At 34.3% G+C, this 21912-nt stretch overlaps 1 long non-coding RNA gene across 7 annotated transcripts; it reads left to right on the plus strand.

Annotated features, from left to right (window-relative positions):
• The first annotated feature begins 17460 nt into the window (after positions 1-17460).
• LOC131635144 (uncharacterized) lies at positions 17461-20951 on the plus strand. 7 transcript variants are annotated; one of them, XR_009293736.1, is made up of 9 exons: positions 17461-17738; positions 17825-17890; positions 18007-18047; positions 18145-18268; positions 18630-18748; positions 19033-19125; positions 19235-19398; positions 19546-20326; positions 20564-20951. It is a non-coding gene; the product is annotated as an uncharacterized LOC131635144 (long non-coding RNA). The 7 variants fall into 7 exon arrangements; XR_009293733.1 differs by having other exon boundaries at positions 17825-18268; positions 19546-19902; positions 20140-20326; XR_009293731.1 differs by having other exon boundaries at positions 17825-18047.
• Positions 20952-21912: the final 961 nt, after the last annotated feature.

Here is a 21912-nt window from a genome sequence, read left to right on the forward strand (position 1 = left end):
ATGAAAAGATTTTCAAACAAAAATCAAACAGATGTATGTGATGATATAGATTAGATACATCGAACATTTAGATGACATTTGTCTCTTATCCTTTGCTTCCACTAGCATAAGTGGGAACTACGATTGCTCTGACTTTCTCAACATCCCTTTGAGAATACGTAGGCACAAGGTCGATCCTTGGCGAGCAAAACAAAACTTCTCCCTCAAACCACTCAAACCTTAGCACCCGTAGACCCCGAGCTACAGATGCTCTGATTCCCTCTAAGGGATATGTATGCAGAGGATCGCGATGATCTTTGCGAGCATAATCAAACAAACACCTTAGGTCCCACCTATTTCACCAGAACCTCTCAATAACATGAAATGAAAAATAAAGCAAAGAAACCTATAGAGTACTATAGATACGTTGGGTGCTAATACCTTCCCTTTGTATAACCAACCCTCTTACCCAAAGATCTCTCCCCCCACTTTTAGGTTATTGCAGCTTTTTTCCTTTTCCTCTTTTGGAAACAATAAAAAGTTTGGTCCGTACAAAAGAAAAATCATTTTTTGAGCACTCGAGCCCAAAGAAGGCATCAGGTGTCTCATCCCGAAAAAAGACAACGATTTTTCCCCGCGACATAATCGCACGGATTACAATGGTTCTCCACTTAGTCAGCAACTAAGTCTTCCAGAGTCTTCTGATCACACACTGATCACTCCAGGAACAACTGCTTAGATACCCTCTAAGACTTTCTAGAGTATTCTGATCCACACGATCACTCTAGTTACAACCTGCTTAGATAACCTCTAAGACTTCCTAGAGTATTCTGATCCACACGATCACTCTAGTTCCTTACAACTTAATGTAATCAATTCTAAGAGTATTACAATTGCTTCTTAAAAGCTATAATCACAAACTGTGATATTTCTCTTAACGTTTAAGCTTAATCTCACTAATATATTACAACAGCAATGTAGTGAGCTTTGATGAAGATGAAGATTCTGAGCTTTGAATAGAACAGTGTTTCAGCAAGTTAATATTCACAGAAATTGTGTTTGTTCGTTGTTATTTTTACTTGCTTCTCATCAGAACTTCATATTTATAGGCGTTGGAGAAGATGACCGTTGAGTGCATTTAATGCTTTGCGTGTTCCGTACAGCATCGCATTTAATGTTATACGCTTTTGTCAACTACCTCGAGCCTTGTTCACGCTGTGTCTACTGACGTTGCCTTTAATAGCTTCTAACGTTCCTTTTGTCAGTCAGCGTAGCCTGCCACTTGTACTTCCTTCTGATCTGATGTTTGTGAATACAACGTTTGAATATCATCAGAGTCAAACAGCTTGGTGCAAAGCATCTTCTGATCTTCTGACCTTGAAGTGCTTCTGAGCGTGATACCATCAGAACTTCAGTGCTTCTGATCTCATGTTCTTCTGATGCTTCCATAGACCCATGTTCTGATTCTGCTTCGACCATCTTCTGATGTCTTGCCAGACCATGTTCTGATGTTGCATGCTGAACCCTTTGAGACAAAGCTTCTGAGCGCTGAATTATGCATACTCTTTATATATTTCCTGAAAAGGAAATTGCAATGGATTAGAGTACCATATTATCTTAAGCAAAATTCATATTGTTGTTATCATCAAAACTAAGATAATTGATCAGAACAAATCTTGTTCTAACAATCTCCCCCTTTTTGATGATGACAAAAACATATATAAATGATATGAATTTGCGATCAGAAAGAGCAGTCGGCAAAAGACAAATTACACAGCTATAGCATAAGCATGTGAATATGTCTCCCCCTGAGATTAACAATCTCCCCCTGAGATAAATAATCTCCCCCTGAAATAAATACTCGAAGAACTTTAATAAAAGACTTCCCTGATTATTTCGGTAGAGACGATCACATAAGCTTCTGTCTTCAGAGAATTCATAGCTTCTGACTTCTGCTTCCATTGGACAGCTTCAGAACTTGAATTTCTTTAGATCCCTAGAACACTCATAGCTTCTGATTCCTGCTTCCATTTACGACAGCTTCAGAACTTGAATTTCTTTGATCATCAGAACATTCACAACTTCTGATTCCTGCTTCCATCTAGGACAGCTTCAGAACTTGAATTTCTTTGATCTTCAGAACATTCACAGCTTCTGATTTCTGCTTCCATTTAGGACAGCTTCAGAACTTGAGTTTTCTGGATCTTTAGAACATTCACAGCTTCTGATTTCTGCTTCCCTCGGATAGCTTCAGAGCTTTGAATTTCTACCAACATCACTTCATGCTAGATTTGTATCAGAACATTGTTGAATGTACCAGAGCATCATCAGAGCATCTCTACATCCTGAAATGTTACAGAACAAAAACTAAACGACAAAAGTCAGCATGAACGAGTCAGAACATAAAATGTATATTAGAACACATGATATGTATCAGAGCCATATAGGCTAAAATAATGTATCAGAGCAAATAGAATTTTGTCAGAGCAAATAGACAAATATGGATCAAATTCTATTATCAGTGCTTCTGATTCTGAAGCTTGACAGCACTCAGCTTGCTTCAGTTTCCATAAGCTTATTCTTTTTACAGAATAACGCTTCTTATGGTTTTGCTTCTTGTGTGCTTTGAAGATTCTCTTCACTTCTTTATACCTGCAAAACACTTAAACCATATAGAACTTGCAGTTCTTGTTAGTAAATGTGTGGGAGCTTTACCCAGCAACTGATAGATTAATCAAATCATTTATCATTTATCTTCTCCCCCTTTTTGTCATAACATCAAAAAGAATATATCAAAAGATTCAGATGTATAAAACGACAAACAAAATCAATGAAATGCAAAACAAAGAAACTTTTCATTGATAATCAAAAGATATTACATGAGAAGATGTTTAACAAGCAGATGCAACAAGGAAAGAAAACTACTAAGACCAAAGACTAAGACCCTAGCTAAGACAAAATTTGCGCCAGCATGTCTTGAACCCTGTCATAATTTGCAGTTTTCCTTGCCATGAAGGAGTGAAACGCATCATTGACTGCTTCTTGGGCTTCCAGGCGAGGGGTCAGGGAGACTTGATTCTGATGCAGATCTTCCACAATCTCTATCAGAAACAACATTCTCAGCAGGTGAAGATGAAGAGATTTCTTTGGAATGGATTGAGGGAGAGGAAAGGTTAGATGAAGAGGAAGTTGAGTCTTGAAGGTAAAAAGATGAGGAAGAAGATGGAGATGATGGAGGGCTTTCACCAGGGGGTTGAAACACACGTCTAGAATAGTTTCCAGACAACTTTGCTTCGAATGGATTCACCTTGAGAGGGTCATAGGTGATCTTTATCTTTTTGGGTTTGGAAGAAGATGTTTCAACAACTTTTCTCTTTTTGTTTTGATCATTTTCATGGTTTCCTGGGCTTGATGAAGAGTTCATGATGGATTTGCAGATAATGAACAGCTAGGGTTTGATATGAATGCAAAGAGATAGAGAAAGAAAACAGAGACAGAGTGTAATAGAGAAAATATAAGAGGGAAGGAGAAGCGTTTGAAGAGTATTTAAAAGAAAATAAAATGAAACAAATGATGGATAGCATTTAATGTTACGTGACATGAGGAGAGATAATAAAGACAAATGAGGTGACTAGCACAGTTACCTATGGTCGGCGTCCCTTCAACTGCACGCGCGCTTATCCATGAACAGTAAAGACAGGTTTACCATCCCGAGATAAAACGTTACAGCTGTTTTGCTTTAAAAGAGGTTCTGAATCAACTTAGACAATGAAACGTTAGTAATAACCGAATCATAATTTCTAAAAGATTTCAATCAGAACTTCTGATTAAAAAATAATCCACTTTCATTTCAGAAGATACTCATACATAAGAATTTCTCATCTTCTCATTCTGGGCATAAATCCATACTGATGTTCTTCAGAATGAACTTAAACCTATCTTCAGCCAGGGGTTTTGTAAAGATATCAGCCCATTGATGGTCTGTATCCACAAAGTTTAAAGATAGAACACCCTTCTGAACATAGTCCCTTATGAAATGATGTTTAATCTCAATATGTTTAGCTTTTGAATGAAGAATAGGATTCTTAGATAAACATATAGCAGAAGTATTATCACAGAATATAGGAGTGTTACTCTCATATATCTGATAATCTTCTAGCTGACTCTTCATCCAGAGCATCTGTGTACTGCAACCAGCAGCAGCGACATATTCTGCTTCTGTTGTTGATAGAGCAATAGTTGCTTGCTTCTTGCTATACCAGGAGATCAAATGACTTCCAAGAAATTGGCAACTTCCTGAAGTACTCTTTCTTTCAATTCTGTCTCCAGCATAGTCAGCATCGCAGAATCCTACTAAGTTGTATTCTTTAGATTTTCTGTAAACTAAGCCAACATTAGTAGTACCTTTCAGATACCTTAGAATTCTCTTAACAGCAGTTAAATGAGATTCTCTAGGATCTGATTGGAATCTAGCACACAAACAAACACTGAACAGAATGTCAGGTCTAGAAGCAGTCAAATATAGAAGAGATCCAATCATACCTCTGTATAACTTCTGATCTACCTTCTTACTTACCTCATCCTTACCTAGGATGCATGTTGGATGCATAGGAGTTTTGGCTTCTTTGCAGTCTAGAAGATTAAACTTCTTCAGAAGTTCCTTCACATACTTGGTTTGGTGAACATACGTTCCTTCTGATGTTTGATTTATTTGTATTCCAAGGAAATACTTGAGTTCTCCCATCATGCTCATTTCAAACTCAGCCTGCATAGACTCAGCAAACTCCTTTCCAAGTGTAGCATTAGATGTTCCAAAAATAATATCATCTACATATATTTGACAAATTAAAATATCCCTTTTAAAGGTTTTACAAAAGAGAGTAGTGTCCACTTTTCCTCTAGTGAAACCATTATCCAGAAGGAAAGAACTTAAGCGTTCATACCAAGCTCTGGGAGCTTGTTTCAATCCATACAACGATTTCTTTAGTTTAAAAACATGATTAGGAGACATAGAGTCTTCAAAACCAGGAGGTTGATGGACATAAACTTCTTCATCTATATAACCATTTAAGAAGGCACTCTTAACATCCATCTGATAGAGAGTGATGTTATGTTGAGTGGCAAATGAAATTAATAGACGAATAGATTCTAACCTGGCCACTGGTGCAAAGGTTTCTGTATAGTCAATCCCTTCTTGCTGACTATAACCCTGAGCCACCAGTCTGGCTTTGTTCCTTACCACTTCACCTTTCTCACTGAGCTTGTTTCTGAAGACCCATTTTGTTCCGATTATATTGAATCCATCTGGTCTAGGAACAAGATCCCAAACATCATTCCTTGTAAACTGATTCAGTTCTTCTTGCATAGCAATTATCCAGTCTGGATCTTCTAGAGCATGATCAACAGAAGTTGGCTCGATCAAAGATACAAGACCTAATTGACAGTCTGCATTGTTCTTAAGGAATGCTCTTGTTCTGATTGGATCATCCTTCTTTCCAAGAATGACATCTTCTGAATGACCAGAGATGAGTCTGGATGATCTTCTGACAGATGGTTCTTCAGAAATGCTTAGATTCTCCAGAGAAGCTGATACTTGATCTTCAGATTCTTTGCTTCTGAGAAGCTCTGCTTCTGATGCGTTGCTTCTTGGCTCAACAACTTCTGATACATCAATATCACAATCTGCAAAATTATCAAACTGCTTTGGTTTTTCAGAACCAAGCTTATCATCAAACCTGATATTGATTGATTCTTCTACAATCAATGTTTCAGTATTGTATACTCTGTAGCCTTTTGAGCGTTCAGAATATCCAAGAAGGAAACATTTTTGTGCTTTGGAATCAAACTTACCAAGATGATCTTTAGTGTTCAGAATAAAGCATACACATCCAAAAGGATGGAAATATGAAATGTTGGGCTTTATATTCTTCCACAATTCATAAGGAGTCTTATTTAGAATAGGTCTGATAGAGATTCTATTCTGAATATAGCATGCAGTGTTTATTGCTTCTGCCCAGAAATGCTTAGCCATATTGGTTTCATTGATCATGGTTCTGGCCATTTCTTGCAGAGTCCTATTCTTTCGTTCTACAACTCCATTTTGCTGTGGAGTTCTAGGACAAGAGAAATCATGGGCAATACCATTTTCTTTGAAGAACTCTTCAAAGAATCTGTTCTCAAATTCACCACCATGATCACTTCTAACCTTTATGATTTTACACTCTTTTTCAGATTGAATCTGAATGCAGAAATCAAAGAACACTGAATGGGACTCATCCTTGTGTTTCAAGAATTTTACCCATGTCCAGCGGCTATAATCATCTACGATGACTAATCCATATTTCTTCCCTCTGACAGATGCTGTTTTGACTGGGCCAAACAGATCAATGTGCAAGAGTTCTAATGGCCTTGAGGTAGAAACAACATTCTTGGACTTGAATGCAGGTTTGGAGAACTTGCCCTTCTGACATGCTTCACAAAGAGTCCTCATAGACATACTTTGTAGTTGCATGCGGGTTGGCGCAAGCTCAGCATTGTATTGGTATTGCACATAGAAAGTAGTTGCCAAATCTTCCCATGTATGGATGTTTGTACCCTCCAGTTGATAGTACCATTTGCGTTGTGTTCCAGATAAGCTTTCTTGAAAGAAATGGATCCAGAGCTTCTTATCAGAAGTATGAGGCTGAATCTTTCTCACATAAGACCTCAAGTGTAGTTTAGGACAATAGACTCCATCATACTTAGCAAAGGCCGGAGTCTTGAACTTCGGAGAGATGACAACCCCTGAGATGAGTCCTAGTTCTTCAAAGTCTAGTCCAGGTACCTTATGGATTTCCATGGCTTTCATACGTTCTTCCAACAACTTATATTTGTCATCGAGATGTTCATCTTCATAATGGTAGTCCTCTTCTGCTTCAGAGGGCTTGGCAGAATCATGATTACTTTTTGCATCAGTTTTGACACTAGCATCATCATCATCTTGCTCATCTTCGTCACTGTCTTCAGAGGCTTCGGCATCCCTGAGTTGCAAGATCGGTCTAAGCCTTTTCCCCAGAGTCTTCTTGCCCTTCTTCTTCTTCTTTTTAGTCTGCATGGTTTTCAACTCTTCTTGCCCCTTGGACAAATTCAGAATCAAGGCTCGGAATTCAGCATTTTGAGCCTAAAGGTCTTTGACTGATTGCTCGAGATTCATGATGACTGAAATAAACAGCGAGGCGGGATGAGAGACCTATTATAAAAAAACCTGTTATGCGATGTTATGAGTGCAAATGCAATGTTTTTCAAGGATCTATAGGAATTTAGTTAGCAACATTTAGACATTTAATCAGTCAGAGCTTCGTTTGAGGAAATTTGGCTTTCGTCTTTAAGAATCAAGCTCACCATATCGAGTGGGTCATCGCCTCTGATTCGGGATATCTTTGAACTTGAAGGTATATGGCTAGAGGAAAATAAATCCTCTTGCCCCTTGGTAGGTGCTGAGCCTTTTGAATTGGAAGGTATGTGGCTAGAGGAAAATAAATCCTCTTGCCCCTTGAATAGGAAATCGGTCCTTGATAAGAGTACCTGAAATTGTGCGCGCTAAATCCCTAAGATCCTTGAAAGGGTTAGTTAAATCATATTATGCTTATGATGTCATGATGTCATGATGTTATGTGAATGCAGTTCATTAGACATGGTGTGAGATAGTAAGGACAAACAAGTCCTTTTAACAAAACCTGCGAGGAAATGAAGGTTAGTAGCAAACACAAACAAGTCACACAAGTCACACAATTTCCTTAGGCTCGTCTTGCATTGAGTTTAGATCCTGTGAGATACCCTTCCCCAAAGGTATTTCTATGGATAAGGAGATTTCAGCAACAAGTTCTATAAGTTATCCAGAATTGTCGGCCCTTCTAAAGCACCCTCGGACATGATGCATTTTCACCATGCAATGATACTTTGAGAGAGAACCTATCTGAATTGTAGCATCGGGTAGCGACTAGTTCTCAACATTTGTCAAGAGTAGTCCCCCCACTACGTTCCTAAACGCCAGGATGGGTTAAAGGTAACTAAAGGTCCTTGAGCTCCAGCGCACCCACAGACACATACATAGACCTCCCTCATTTGAGAAAGGTGTGCATATATCTATGGAGTCCTAACTCAAGCGTGAACTTCATATTGACTCATCTCCCACATATGTGAAAGAGGTCGCCATGACTATGCCACTCCTATCTTAAGTGTACTTGAACCCGGGTGTAGGATTCGTCCTTCAGCTAATTCCCGAAACAGCCCTGAAAAATAAAGCAAGCAAAGCAAACAATAGAAAACATTTAAAGTGTTCCTAAACTTTTAAGGTAACCCCTCTTTTATATCGAAAGCGTCCCCAGTAGAGTCGCTAGTTCTGTAATAGGGTGAACTGACTTTTTATCAAAATGTTGCAGATAGCAAGAGTCGCCACCGACTTTTATTTTATCCAAATATTAGAAAGGCTAAAAGAACAGAAAAAAACCTTTTAAAGAAATTTTGAGTTCGGGGGGTAATTTATGCAAAGGGAAGGTGTGAGGCACCTTTTGCATCCATGGTTATCCATGGGCTCTTAATTGCTTTGCTCTTGAAGAAATGTAGAAGAAAGAGAAAATAAGGACTTTAGCTTGTAAATGAGCGTAGCCTTGATAATGTTTTAAGAAAATGGAGTTGAAAATAGACTTTAGCCAGAGCAAGGCAATTAGGGGCAATTACCTTAATTTTTGTAGAAGTGTTCTTTTAGCCTTTCGGGGTGAAAGGGTTTATCCATGCCATAAAAGGGCAGGAAGCCTTCCATTTAGAAGTTGAAGGGTCATCGAGAGTTTGTTCGCCATAAGACTGTCCCATGCCATAGAAAGGCAGGTAGTCTAAGGGAAGGATCAGAATAGCCTTTCGTAGGCAACCAGAGGACACCTCAGCCTTTCGTAGGCAACTTCCGAGGGACGAAATCATATTAGTGTATCAAAGGCAGCATCATTAGGGACTTATGATCTTAATCGAGGCAACATGGCTGAGGTATCCTCGTATTCGAGGGACATGATTATTCTTCAAAAAACACAAGGCAACAAGGCAACAGGCAACAAGAGGGGTTACCAAAAATTGTGCGTGGGTGCAACAACCACGTGATTAATTCAAATATTTATCTTGTAAAAATTAAATGATTCTAAGTTCAATTTCAAGGTTATCACTCCCTAGGGTTACTAACCACATCAATTAATATAGGGAAGGGGAAAGAGAAACCAGTGGAGGAAAGGGAGAATGAAACCAGCGAATTAGTAATACTAAGGTCTAACACAAGTAATAATTAGAATAAAAACAGGGTTTTAGGGTTACCGACTATTGAGCTTTTACGATTGGCAAACCCTGAAAATTGGAAAAAGAGAAAATAAAAAGAAGGAGTGAGTGTATTATCAATTCAAACGATAATTAGGGTTAACCCTAATTTTGATAAAGAAAATAAAATAAAATAAATATCTAAAATAAAAAATAGAACTTAGCTTTTTGATTTGATCTGATATGGTTTGTAGTCGGGAGTAGCCTCAAGGTCGACCCTGAAAAATGGGCAAAACAAAGGCAGACAGAAAAAGACGTGAGTGTATGCGGAGTTCATTATATTTAAAGGCAAACCTTGATTTTAAATAAAATGACAAATGTTTAAATAAGGTTGAAATCGGGACTTAGCTTCGTAGTAGACGGGGCTCACAGTCGGGAGAAATCCTGTTGCTAACCCTGGAAAACGCACAAAGAAATATTTTTCAGCGTATGGCTAATTCTTGTAAATTCTGATTAGGGCACAAGTTAACCATAGTTAATGGAATAAATAAAATCGAATTAATTAATTATTGGCTTTCAACCCAATTAATTAAATCGATGAAAATAAAGTTTTGATAAAATCCCTAACCCTAGTACAATTCTTTATTAATTTTAGAATAATTATAATTAATTTAAATAGATTAACTTAATTTGAAACAAAACAAATTATTTAATAAAAAATAAAATAAATATTATTGTTATTGTTTTTTAGAGAAAAGAGATTTTATTTTCTTTTTAAAAAAAAGAGTTTTAACAAACTAATAATAAAAAAAAAAAACAATTTATATGATAAAAGAAAAAGAAAAGAAAATTAACAAAAGAGAGCTTAGCTTAATAATCTGGTGTATTGAGCTTCTGAATGACCATGATGGTCCTGCGAGCTGTGGGCATTGGATAAAATCCTGTGATGATCCGACGGTCCAGGGAATGTTAGACATCATGTACGCACGTGATTTATTGCATTGAATCAGCGAATAACTCATAGCATTCAAGCGTTAAAAATAATAGCGTCGATGGCAAGGATCGAACTGCAGACCCTTCGCTCACCAACATAGTTTCCACTTGTAACCACCTCTACTGAGAGTATATGGTGTCAAACCCGCGTGTGTGAGTGAATTTATTGCAAAAACAAAATGGTTAGTGGGGAATGCGCGCGAGATTCGAATGACCCAACAGTGACACGCCACGTCTCCTTCTTCTTCACAAGTCCTGTAAACCGTTTCTCAATCTTGCTACGAATTTAGCTACGGTTGTGTTCGTGGCTAATTCACCTGTGACATCAAAATTGCATACAAACCAGAAAAATTGATCGCGAATATAGGGATGTGTTCGTCCAACCATTGCTAACACGATGGGACCTATAATTTCACCCAATTTTTCCCAGAACCAAAAGCCCTAAATTTATAGCTTCAACCCTAACAATGGTAATCGATTCATCTTAGCGTATAAACGTAATTAATCTTGCAGAAACACTCATAGAATCATGATAAACACAATTACGCAATCAAAACTCATTTATAATGCGTAAAAATATGCAATCGATGCTCAGAAAGTTTAGACAAACCGTGAGGGATTAGTGCGTGTTCTTGAGGCTTCAGAGGCTCGTGATGATTGGTAAAGCTTCAGGATTGCTCAAGGAATATACTGGAATGCACCAGAATCTTTGAATTGGACTCAATCCTTGAATTCGACTTTGGATTTTTTGAGTTTCTTGAACTCGGTTATGGCTTCTGGTCCCTGGTTTTCGTCCAAAAAAATCTCTTCTAAACTTGATGTGTGCGCTCTGTTCTTATAGTATAAGACATTAGGTCAACAAAATTGGCCTAAATCTTCTTGAATCAAAGATTGGAAGATTGATTGAATTTTGGTTTTCAATTTTTCCAAATTTGGCCAATTTGCATATCTTCTCACCAATTTTATTCTCCACGATTTTCAATCAAATATCATGCCTAATTGATGATTAAATATGGTTAAAATACCCCTTCCAACCAAATCTTTGAGTATTATTTAATTTACTTGGATTATATCAATTTTTGGTGAAATGAAAATTAATATAAAATCAACTAAAATTCATAAATTCGTGGCATTTGTATTTGGGACCCTTGGATGCTTGGGTAACAAGATGGGATCATGAAATCATGGGCCTCTTTGCAAAGAAATCCATTTTGAGGCCTTTTTCTTCACATTTTTCTCTTAAAATCGACCAACTTTGACAAGGCATATCTCCCTCAATTTTTAAGATATGGAAGAGTTCTATGACTTTTTGGAAACCTCAAGATGTCATATACAAGCCACTTTGTAAGCTTGTTTTCATTTGAAGAATTTATCTTGGTGATATGGGCTTTGACAAAAAACTGCTTTTGGTTGACTTTCAAAAAGGACCTATAATCTTTTGATCCATATCTCTCAAATGAAGAATTTTTAGACTTGGCATGTGAGATACAAATTTGTAGAGAATTCAATTTCCTTCAAAATGAACTTTGGATGGAAAATTTCTGATGTTCCATGTAGGAGTTATGGCTGGTCAAAGTTCAGTTGACTTTCTCCTATAAAAACCCTAATTTAGAAACCTTTGGATTTGTTGATTTCTGATCTTTTCTTGATGAACCATGATCAATCCTTGATCAAATGGTGAATGATACTTCAATATGAGGATGTTGACAAAAAATCAGGAGTTTTGACTGTTCTTTGACCACATCTGACTTTTAGGTCAAACTAGTCGACTGTTGACTTTCTAAACAATTTAGTGATCAATCTTTTGAATTGAGACCTGAAATTTGTCATGGAAGTAGTGTGGGGTATTATAGACCATATGGGATGCCTTGGAGCCTTTGGTTCATTGACTTTTCCTCAGAACAACAAAACCCTAATTCTTTGAGCCTTGTTTAGGAGAATGTGTCTTTGAGCTTTGTACCGTGATTTGAATTTGAACAAGAGAAATAGTATGGGCAAATTTTGGAGTATGACAATCATCATCTAATTTTACTTGGTTTATTTAAGCATTTTTATATAATTAAAAAAATAAATAGACACCAATTTATTATTTTCTATAAAAATAATAAACTTTCTTAACCAAAAAAATATAGACACCCATTTAATATTTTTACTTGAGTACAACAGTACATGTGTGAACGCACGGGTAATGCATCAGTATCGTGCAAACACACAGGTACACCAATATCTATGCAAACGTACGGGTAACACATCAGTATCGTGCGAACACACAGGTACACCAATATCTGTGCGAACGCACAGATAACACACCAATATCGTACAAAGTCACGGGTTATTATATTTTTTGTACAATTAATGAAAATAAAAATAATGTATGATTTCAAACACGAGAAAATGAGTAGTTTTTAAATTATTTTAAAATTATTTTTAATTTATGATACAACTTTTAAGACAATATATGAAAAACAATTTTGATAAATTAATTTTATTTTTTTAATAAATATTCCACTCTTTTGATAAAATAAATTTGACAATAGTGTGTGTATCACGCCAGTATCCGTGTGAACTTACAGGTAACACACCGGTAAGGTATGAACGCACGGGTAACACATCAGTACCATGTGAACGCACTGATAATCATATCAATATTCGTGCGAACGCACAGGTTTTAACATTTTTGTACAATTAAAAAAAAATAAAAGTAACACTTATGAGTTATATTACTGACTTTTTTTAAATATTTTAAACCATAGTCCAAATTTTAATAAATATAACATTAAACTCAATTCTTTTATATCATTCTCTTTTTGTACTTTCAAGTAAAATTATGTTTCTACTAATTTTTCAACTAATTTTAATTTTAAATTTTTTTAATATCATTTATTAAACTTTATAAATCCTTTTATTGTTATTATTCTATCAATCCTAAAAAAAAAATTATTTTTTATTTTTTTCACAATTATTTTTTTAAAAATGATATGTTTAATAGTTTTTCTTAACAATAGAAGTATTATATGTTAAGGATGATGAAGAAAAGTAGCAGAGCAAAGAATGAAGAAGAAGCCATTGAGCGGGAAAGCTTTTGAATTGAAAATGAATAGTAAATTGATTAAAACCTATTGTTGTACAAATACAAATATATATATATATATATATATATATATATATATATATATATATATATATATATATATATATATATATATATATATATATATATATATATATATATATATATAGGCTACTATAATGTAAAGCCCATTGTGTACAGATAAGGCCCAATGTAGAAACTAATAAGCTAAGCCCAATATAGAAACTAATAGCCCGCCATAAGCTTGGGGTATATAGAATAGAGACCAAGCTTAGCAATGTTTGTCAAAAAAGGAGAGGTGTCAAGAGGCTTTGTAAAAATGTCCGCGAGTTGTTGTTGCAAAGTGACAGGAAGGAGGTGAAATAACTGTTGTTGTAGCTTTTCTCTGACGAGGTGACAATCAAGGTCAATATGTTTCGTTCTTTCATGGAAGGAGGAGTTGGTAGCTATATGTCAGGAAGTTGCATTGTCACAATAGAGATTTGTAGGAGTTTGAAATGAGATCCTCATGTGTTAGAACATTTGTAATCCATTGGATTTCGCATACAATGGTAGCCATAGATCTATATTCTGCTTCTGTAGAGCTGCGTGAGACAATAGGCTGCTTCTCAGACTTCCATGAAACGAGTGAATCTCCTAAGTAGATACAAAAACCTGTAATTGAGCGACGAGTGTCTGGACATGTGGCCCAATCAGAATCACAGAAGGCCTTGATTTGGAGAGTTTGTTTGTTGGGGAATTGTAAGCCTTGTCCTGGTGATGATTTTAAGTAATGTAGTACACGAACGACAGCATTGTAATGAATGTCTGTAGGAGAGCTCATGTGTTGGCTAAGTTGTTGTACTGCGTATGCTATGTCTGGATGAGTGTTGAGAAGGTAAATTAGTTGTCCAACCAGCCTTCTGTATTTGGTTGGGTCGGATAGAGGAGAACCTATGGTGGAAGATAATCTTGTGTCACGGGCCATAGGTGTTTTGGCCGGCTTGCAGGCGAGTAATCCTGTTGCTGAGAGTAAATCAAGTGTATACTTCCTCTGATTTATATTGATTCTTGAAGTGTTGCGAGCAACTTCCAGTCCAAGAAAGTATTTGACTGGGCCAAGGTCCTTTAGTTTGAAATGCTGATGCAGTAAGTGCTTAGTTTGATTTATTAGATCAATGTTGTTACCTGCAATCAATAGGTCATCAACATAAATAAGAATGAAGGTAAATGAAGATGTGGGATTATGAATAAAGAGAGAATGGTCACATGAGCATTGTTTAAAGTTATTTGTAAGAAGAACTTTAGAAAGCTTTTCAAACCATTGCCTACTAGATTGTTTTAGGCCATAAAGAGATTTGAGAGGCTTGCATACTTGATTAAGGGAAGTGGTATTCATGCCTTTAGGGATTGACATGTATACGTCTTCATCCAAATCACCATGTAAGAAGGCATTGTGAACATCAAATTGAAATAAAAACAGATTTAATGAAGCAACAAAGGCAAGAAGGATTATTACTGTAGTCAATTTAGCAACAGGAGAAAAGGTGTGAAAAAAATCTATACCTTCAATTTGTTTGAAACCCTGTGCCACTAATCTGGCTTTATGTCTTTCCAGTGTGCCATCAGAGTTGAATTTTGTTTTAAAAACCCATTTAGAACCTATAGTTTTCTTACCTGGAGGAAGGGTAGTGATGATCCATGTTTTGTTAAGAGTTAAGGCATTGAGCTCATCATTGATTGCTTGAATCCAATGAGGTTGACTGCTGGCCTCTTTGTAAGTTAATGGATCAGATGCAAATGTAAGGGCAGAGATGAATGCATGATGGGCAGATGCTATATGATTATATGTGATAAAGTTGGAAATATCATATAATGGGGATGAGTATGAAGTATTACAAACAAAATCCTTTAAATATGCAGGAGCAGACCTTATGCGAGTAGATTGTCTTTCAGTACCATTGTTATTAGTGCCAGGCATATTAGCAGTATCAATATCATCATCATTAATGGTAGCATTATTATCATTAATGTTAGAATTATCATTATGAATGTTAGCATTATCATTATTAGGCATGTTATTGTGACTGGTTGTGGGAAGCTGAGTAATATTATTGTTAACAAAGTTATCAATGTTATTATTATTATTATGAGGAATGTCATCCTGACTGGTTTGGTTGGTTTGAGTGGGAGGAGAAGTGTCTTGATGTTCTAAGTCAAAAAGAAAAGGAATGGTGGAGTTTTCATTAGAAATTTGAGACTGGGAAGTGTCTTGTGGTGAATGAAGAGGTGTGAAGGGAAAAATATTTTCATGGAAAACTGTGTTCCTAGAATTATTTTCATGGAAAACTAATAAGAAGTTTTTAAAAACTTATAAAATTATTTTGCAATCCATTTTTTTTCTTTTTTTTTTCAATAATATTTTAATATTTTTTAATTTGTTTGAATTTTCATGACAAATTGATGAAATATCCGCGATCCACACCAGTACCCGTGCGAATGCACGGGTATCCTACTAGTTATTGTATATAACACAAAAATTTGCAGTTGCAAAGAATAAAAAATTCCAATTTGAAAGCAGAGAAAACGTTTTCTTCTTCCTTTGTTTTGCCAAAACCCTAATTTCCTCTCTTCTTCCATTAACAATTGCTACGCATAATCATCTTGCAATCAATGTTGATTAATTCACTCGAGTGAAAAATGAAGAATAAGAGGAAAATCGATCGATTGATTGATTCTTGTTCATCAAAATTGATTCAAAATTCTCTATACATTTGATATAATTATAACAAATATGAGTTTATTTAACAATTTTCAACTTTTTTCTTCTTTTTCATATGCTCCTTATTTATATGTTTAGGGGTAACTTATTAATTATACAATAATAACTCGTGTTATACTACAAATTCATTTCATTATATTATATGTTCATATATATGTTCGGGGCTTAGATGTCACATATTAAAAAGTGATAGAGTAAATGACTATTCATTGAGTGGATGAGATTGTTACACTTTAAATTCATCACTAAATTGCCACATAATAAAAATTCATAGTCTATTTTACGAATATACGAATATAACTCTATTTTATTTTTCACATTGAGAAAATTTACACAAATTTAGTCTTATAAACTTTAAATGAGTTAAAAATACACAAATAAAAATGTGTTTTGTGTCAAAATTGAACTCTAATACATTTTATTACAACATTTAAATATTAAAACGAGACAACGAATCAAATATTTTCTAATGAATCAACCAATTACTTCAATTGACTTAGATATGAATTGAATTAGAATATCTTTAACTCTACTAGCACGTTGTTTTGTCACTACTAATCTACTAGATGCTTCTATACATTATCATCATTTTTTTTTTAAAATAACTCAATTTCAAATTAATTTCTAGCGTATTTTGAAAACACGGTGAAAGGGTTGACCAAAAATTACACTTTATAGTTTCTTGAAATCACGATGGAAAGACAAGTAAACGTGCGTTTGTAGCTTCATCCGTCATGGAGATAAATCAATTTAATTGAAAAAATAATTACATTTTTTAATTGCACTCTTTTTATTTAGTAACTCATATCATTTTTTAGTATTTTCTCCTTCTAACACAACTAATAAATATTGTATTAACACAATTACCTTTTATATGATTATTTTTTTCTGTATTACTCTAATTATTTATCATTTTTTTTCTTTTCTTGACTATAAATATTTAAATGTAATATTAACAAAATAATAATAATGAATGTTGTGTTAAATTTTAAAAAAATGTTAAAGATAGTGCACTATGTCATCTAATTAAAATTTATCAATCAACTATGTTTCATAACTATTTTAAAAATAACAATGTGATTTGACACTTGATAATTTAAAATATTAAATATAAAAACCATATATTTTACAAATCTACTATCTACCCATTATTAAGAAATTGAGCAAACTTCCAAAATTACCCTTTACTTAAAAATTAAATACACTACAAAATGTCCTATTTAGTAATTAACAAATTCACCTTTACCTTCTACTTCTTTTGTGAAATGATTCACCAAGTGTTGCAATTTAATTGGTCCTATTTATTTTATAATATTTTCCTCCAACAAAACAACTTTTTCTCCCTGCACTTGGTCACTACTACCTCCATCCTTCACTCTCATTCACTCACGTTCAATCTCACTCAACATTTCTCTCACTGCAACATGGAGAAACCCTAGCAGCTCCTCTCCACTCACCACTCGCAGTCACTAATCACCTCCACAGCTTCACCATGAAGAACACCAGTCCACCACCATTAACTCCACCACGACGAACACCACTCTCATCTCCTTTTCTAATTAACTTTCACGACGAACAACAACATTTGAAAATGTGATCGGATCTTATTTCTTCTATTTTTCGACTTTTGTTTGCAAGGTTTGATATTTTATTCAATTTTAGACTTTTTTCTTTTAGGTTTTTCTATGCTTGATTTGCTTAACCTATGCTTGATTTGCTTGCAGTTTCTATGGGGATGATGCTCCAATCAGGGTGTTCAATAGATTAGGCTTAAGCATTACGCTGTTACGGTAAGCTATTGCGTGTTCTTGCTATACCTTTTATGACTAACTGTGTTATAGTTTACATTCCATTAAATCAGTTGTTTTCTTCTCCATCAATATTTCGTTTGATGCCGCCACATAAGATCTTTCTTCCCGCCGCACAAATCTTCTTCGATTCTCTACTGTAAGAATGAAAACCCCTAAAAGTATTATATGTTTTGTTTTGGTCTTTTCCGTTTTGATTAAGATTATTCATAAACATCCATTATTGTGCATATCAGCGTGAGTTTTTTTTCTTAAAGGAGGATCCATGGCTTTGGCAGATGGAGGTGTTGTTTGCATTGATGAGCTTAACAAGATGAGACTACAAGATAGATGTACTCAGCACTCCTTCATTGAGACAACGTTGGTAACCTTTAGTTTGATGAATATCTAAAAATATGTTGATTGTTTCTTTTGGAGATACATTCAAACTGGTGCCAAAATAATTATTTTCTTCATTTGTAAAGTTGTTGTTCTTTGTGGCGGTCTTTTTACCAACACCTGGCTACTGTTAGTTATTGTCTTTCATAGATTACCAAATTATCATTTTGTGATAAAAGACAAATATTTAAATAAGATTAAGAGTTAATTGAGTATCAATTGCAGGCTGGGGCAATTGCACCACAAAGCTTGTATAATTTGCTATCTAGCATTCATGATTGCTAACTAAAGAAGAAAGAGCATGCAAATAAAAAATTATGACAGCTAACTATTTATGTAACAGGATAACTATATGGAAGAAGCTTTCAAAATGAGGAATTTGCTGCAAGAATTTCTTAAGAAACATGGTGGTCCCAGATATCCAACTATACTTGGACTCAGAAAGCATATTTTTACTGGCAGGTATGATCTATTGGATATCCAATTTTTCTTTGTTCTCTGGTATCATTTCATATATAACCTAAGACAATACTATAAACGATGTTAAAAATGAACCAAGACAATGTTAAGGAAACAAGTGGCAGAGGCTTCCTCTTTGTATTTTTCATCAAGGGATATATAATTACCGTTACATTGAAGTTCCACATCAATCACTTTGGCATTAGAATCCCGTGTGCCATTTATATTACACGACACTGATTTTATTTTCCCGAGAACTAACTAAACTTTAATTTATTCATTTGGAGATTGTGCATGTGTATGTTCATCTGGCTAGAGGTGACACAAATTCCATCTTTCCATCTGCTATCTCAAAGGATGGCCGATTATACCATGATCATGTTAGTTTTATTAGACTTTTAACATGCTGCAATTGTTCTCAAGTAGTTTTTGATCCGTGCTTACCACAAGCCAATAAACGAAGGCAATCTGACTGAGAATTTGCTGCAGTTGTTCAACTCTGCTGCAGACATCCTTTGTAGAATTGGCGAGGATGGAAGAATTATACAGGAATTTATTCAGCTTGGTGCTAAAGCCAAAATTACAGCTTCAGAGGCCATGGATGCCGAAGCTACTCTTGGAGAAATACCAGATGAATTCCTGGATCATCCTAAGTATGTTTTAAACATTTTATTCTTTATACGCGAACACGTCTATGTTTGTGGCGAGAACCACCAATGATATTAATGTAGCAATGGTTAGGTGCATGTTTGTTTTTCTTTATTTTTTCGATGTTAATGTTAGTATTTTTTCTTTTGTAGATTCAAAAATGATAATAAGCAGTTGTTTCTGCAAGAGCAGCATACTCATTGTTGTTTCTGTAATTGGCTGAAGTGCACTGCTCCAGAGATAGAAGTAGGCTGCCTTGAAATGGAACAAGAACTGATATGCCTATATATGTTTTTGTAGTATTTAACACCATTTGTGGAGAACGAAAACTACGAGCTTTAAAAAAGTGCAGACTTCACCCTGAGAATGATATGTTTAGGGAACAAGAAGAGCATAAAATTAACTTAAACATAAATGAATGGCGCTGTGGATATTGCAAGAAAAGCTTCCGCGGAGAAAAATTTATTGATCATCATTTTGATAAAAGGCACTACAATCTTCTGGATTTGGTATGTTAATTTTCATTTGAGTATCTCTTATTTTTTCTTTTGGCTAGAATGCTCAATATTACTTCACATGTATTACTGTTTTTCATGTCAAATATGGATATGATGATGCCTATTAATTTTCATTTATGTTGGATTAAAATGTGGTTCTATACTCTTAAGATTTAAATAAGCGCATCTTTTTTGTTATCATTTGTTTCTATTAAATTAAACCTGAATAGGTCGATATTCAAAATATAGACAGCCTACAGCACATGAAGTTATTTGATTTTGCATAGTTCACTATGTTTCCGACTCTTTCGATGGTTTAGAGAAGTAGGACTGGTAGGTTTTCAACTGTACAAGATTGTTCACTTTTCCAAGATGATTTCATACCTTTTGGCTTGAAGCATCATTACATATTTCAGAAATTCTACTGAGAAATAAGGTATGTGCCTTCTCCAACCACTTAATTGGCTCTACATTTCTGTCAAACATTGGCCAAATATAAAATTACAATTACATTCCTACTCGGAAAAATCTCACACCAACAAACCAGATTAAAATAGATGAAACTCAACATCCAAAACATATTTACCATCTAAATATAAGTATATTTGTAATTTTTAAATTGGTGCCTAAATGAAGTATATTTATAATATAAGTTTATTGCTCTAATTTGCAGGGTCAAGTTCACTCTATCTTGACGTGAAGTTTTAATTCTAAAAGTGGGAGACTGTTTTTTATTTTCAAAGAATTAAGATTGGCGGATGATCAGTTCAATTAGATTCATAAATTGCTAAAGGATATTGAGCCATTTGTATCATAGAGGTTGTAATGATGTAGAAGTATTTGGGAAAATTTTAATCTTAGCCTATTTAAATTTGATTAACCAACTGTACATTGTTACTTTTTCGGCAATCTTTGGAGCCGCAAACAACTATATACTAGGTTGGTTTTTAAGGAGGGCACATAACTCATTTTATGATGCTTCATTATTTTGGTCAACATTTGTTCTTCTTACATTTAATGATTAAAATATAGTATGTATGGCAATGGTGGATGATGATGATGATGACTGTGGACTATGCTAAATCTCCTGCTAAGTAAGTTTGTCAAGCATAGAGTTTAATTAGGTCAATTTATTGAGTTTAAAATAACAATAATAAGTTTGTCAAGCATAGAGTTTAATTAGGTTAATTTATTGAGTTTAAAATAACAATAATTTAACAGAACATTACGATAATAAAATATTCAATCTCACGGGCCACTATAACCATAATACTATGTACTTTATTTTAATAAATAAGTCTTCTAGAAGTAAATTTTTTATTTTCAAATGTCAATACTACTAATACCAATGAGTAAATTTTGTTTATTATCATTAAAAATACTATTTAATCTATTTTTTAATTTCAATAAAATTAAAAATATATTTTATCAAATTGAACAATACTGCACAATCATTTAAACAATTAACTTTTTATCTTAGGGGTCACTATCAAATTATTACCTTTATTTGAAGATAACATTTTTATTTTCAAATGTCAATTTTTTTTCTTTCTCCATGTTACAAGTTTTTTATTATTATTTAATATAATTGAGTTTATATATTAATTGTTTATTTTACAATTATGTAATTCTATTTAAATTCACATGTGTATCTAAATACATGATTTGTCAAGTTTACCATTATATTTTGTATAATCATTTTATTTGTTGTAATATTTTTATTTCATAATTTTTTTATCCTATTACATGAAAGAACAAATTATAACCATTAGAATATGTATTAACAATCAAAATCGAACAATTTCACAATTTAAAGTTTCAATTCATTATATTTAGCTATTAAATTTCATTACGAAGAATTTCACAATTTAAAGTTTCAATTCATTATATTTAGCTATTAAATTTCATTTCAAAGTATAAATTCCCTTGCTCTTCGTTACTTGACCCATCTTAAATCTTTTTTGTGGATCATTATTTTAACTTAGAAACTAATTTTCACACTATTAATATCTTATTAGTAAA

Source organism: Vicia villosa, unplaced genomic scaffold (assembly GCF_029867415.1).
Source record: "Vicia villosa cultivar HV-30 ecotype Madison, WI unplaced genomic scaffold, Vvil1.0 ctg.001438F_1_1, whole genome shotgun sequence".
NCBI classification, from domain to species: Eukaryota; Viridiplantae; Streptophyta; class Magnoliopsida; order Fabales; family Fabaceae; genus Vicia; species Vicia villosa.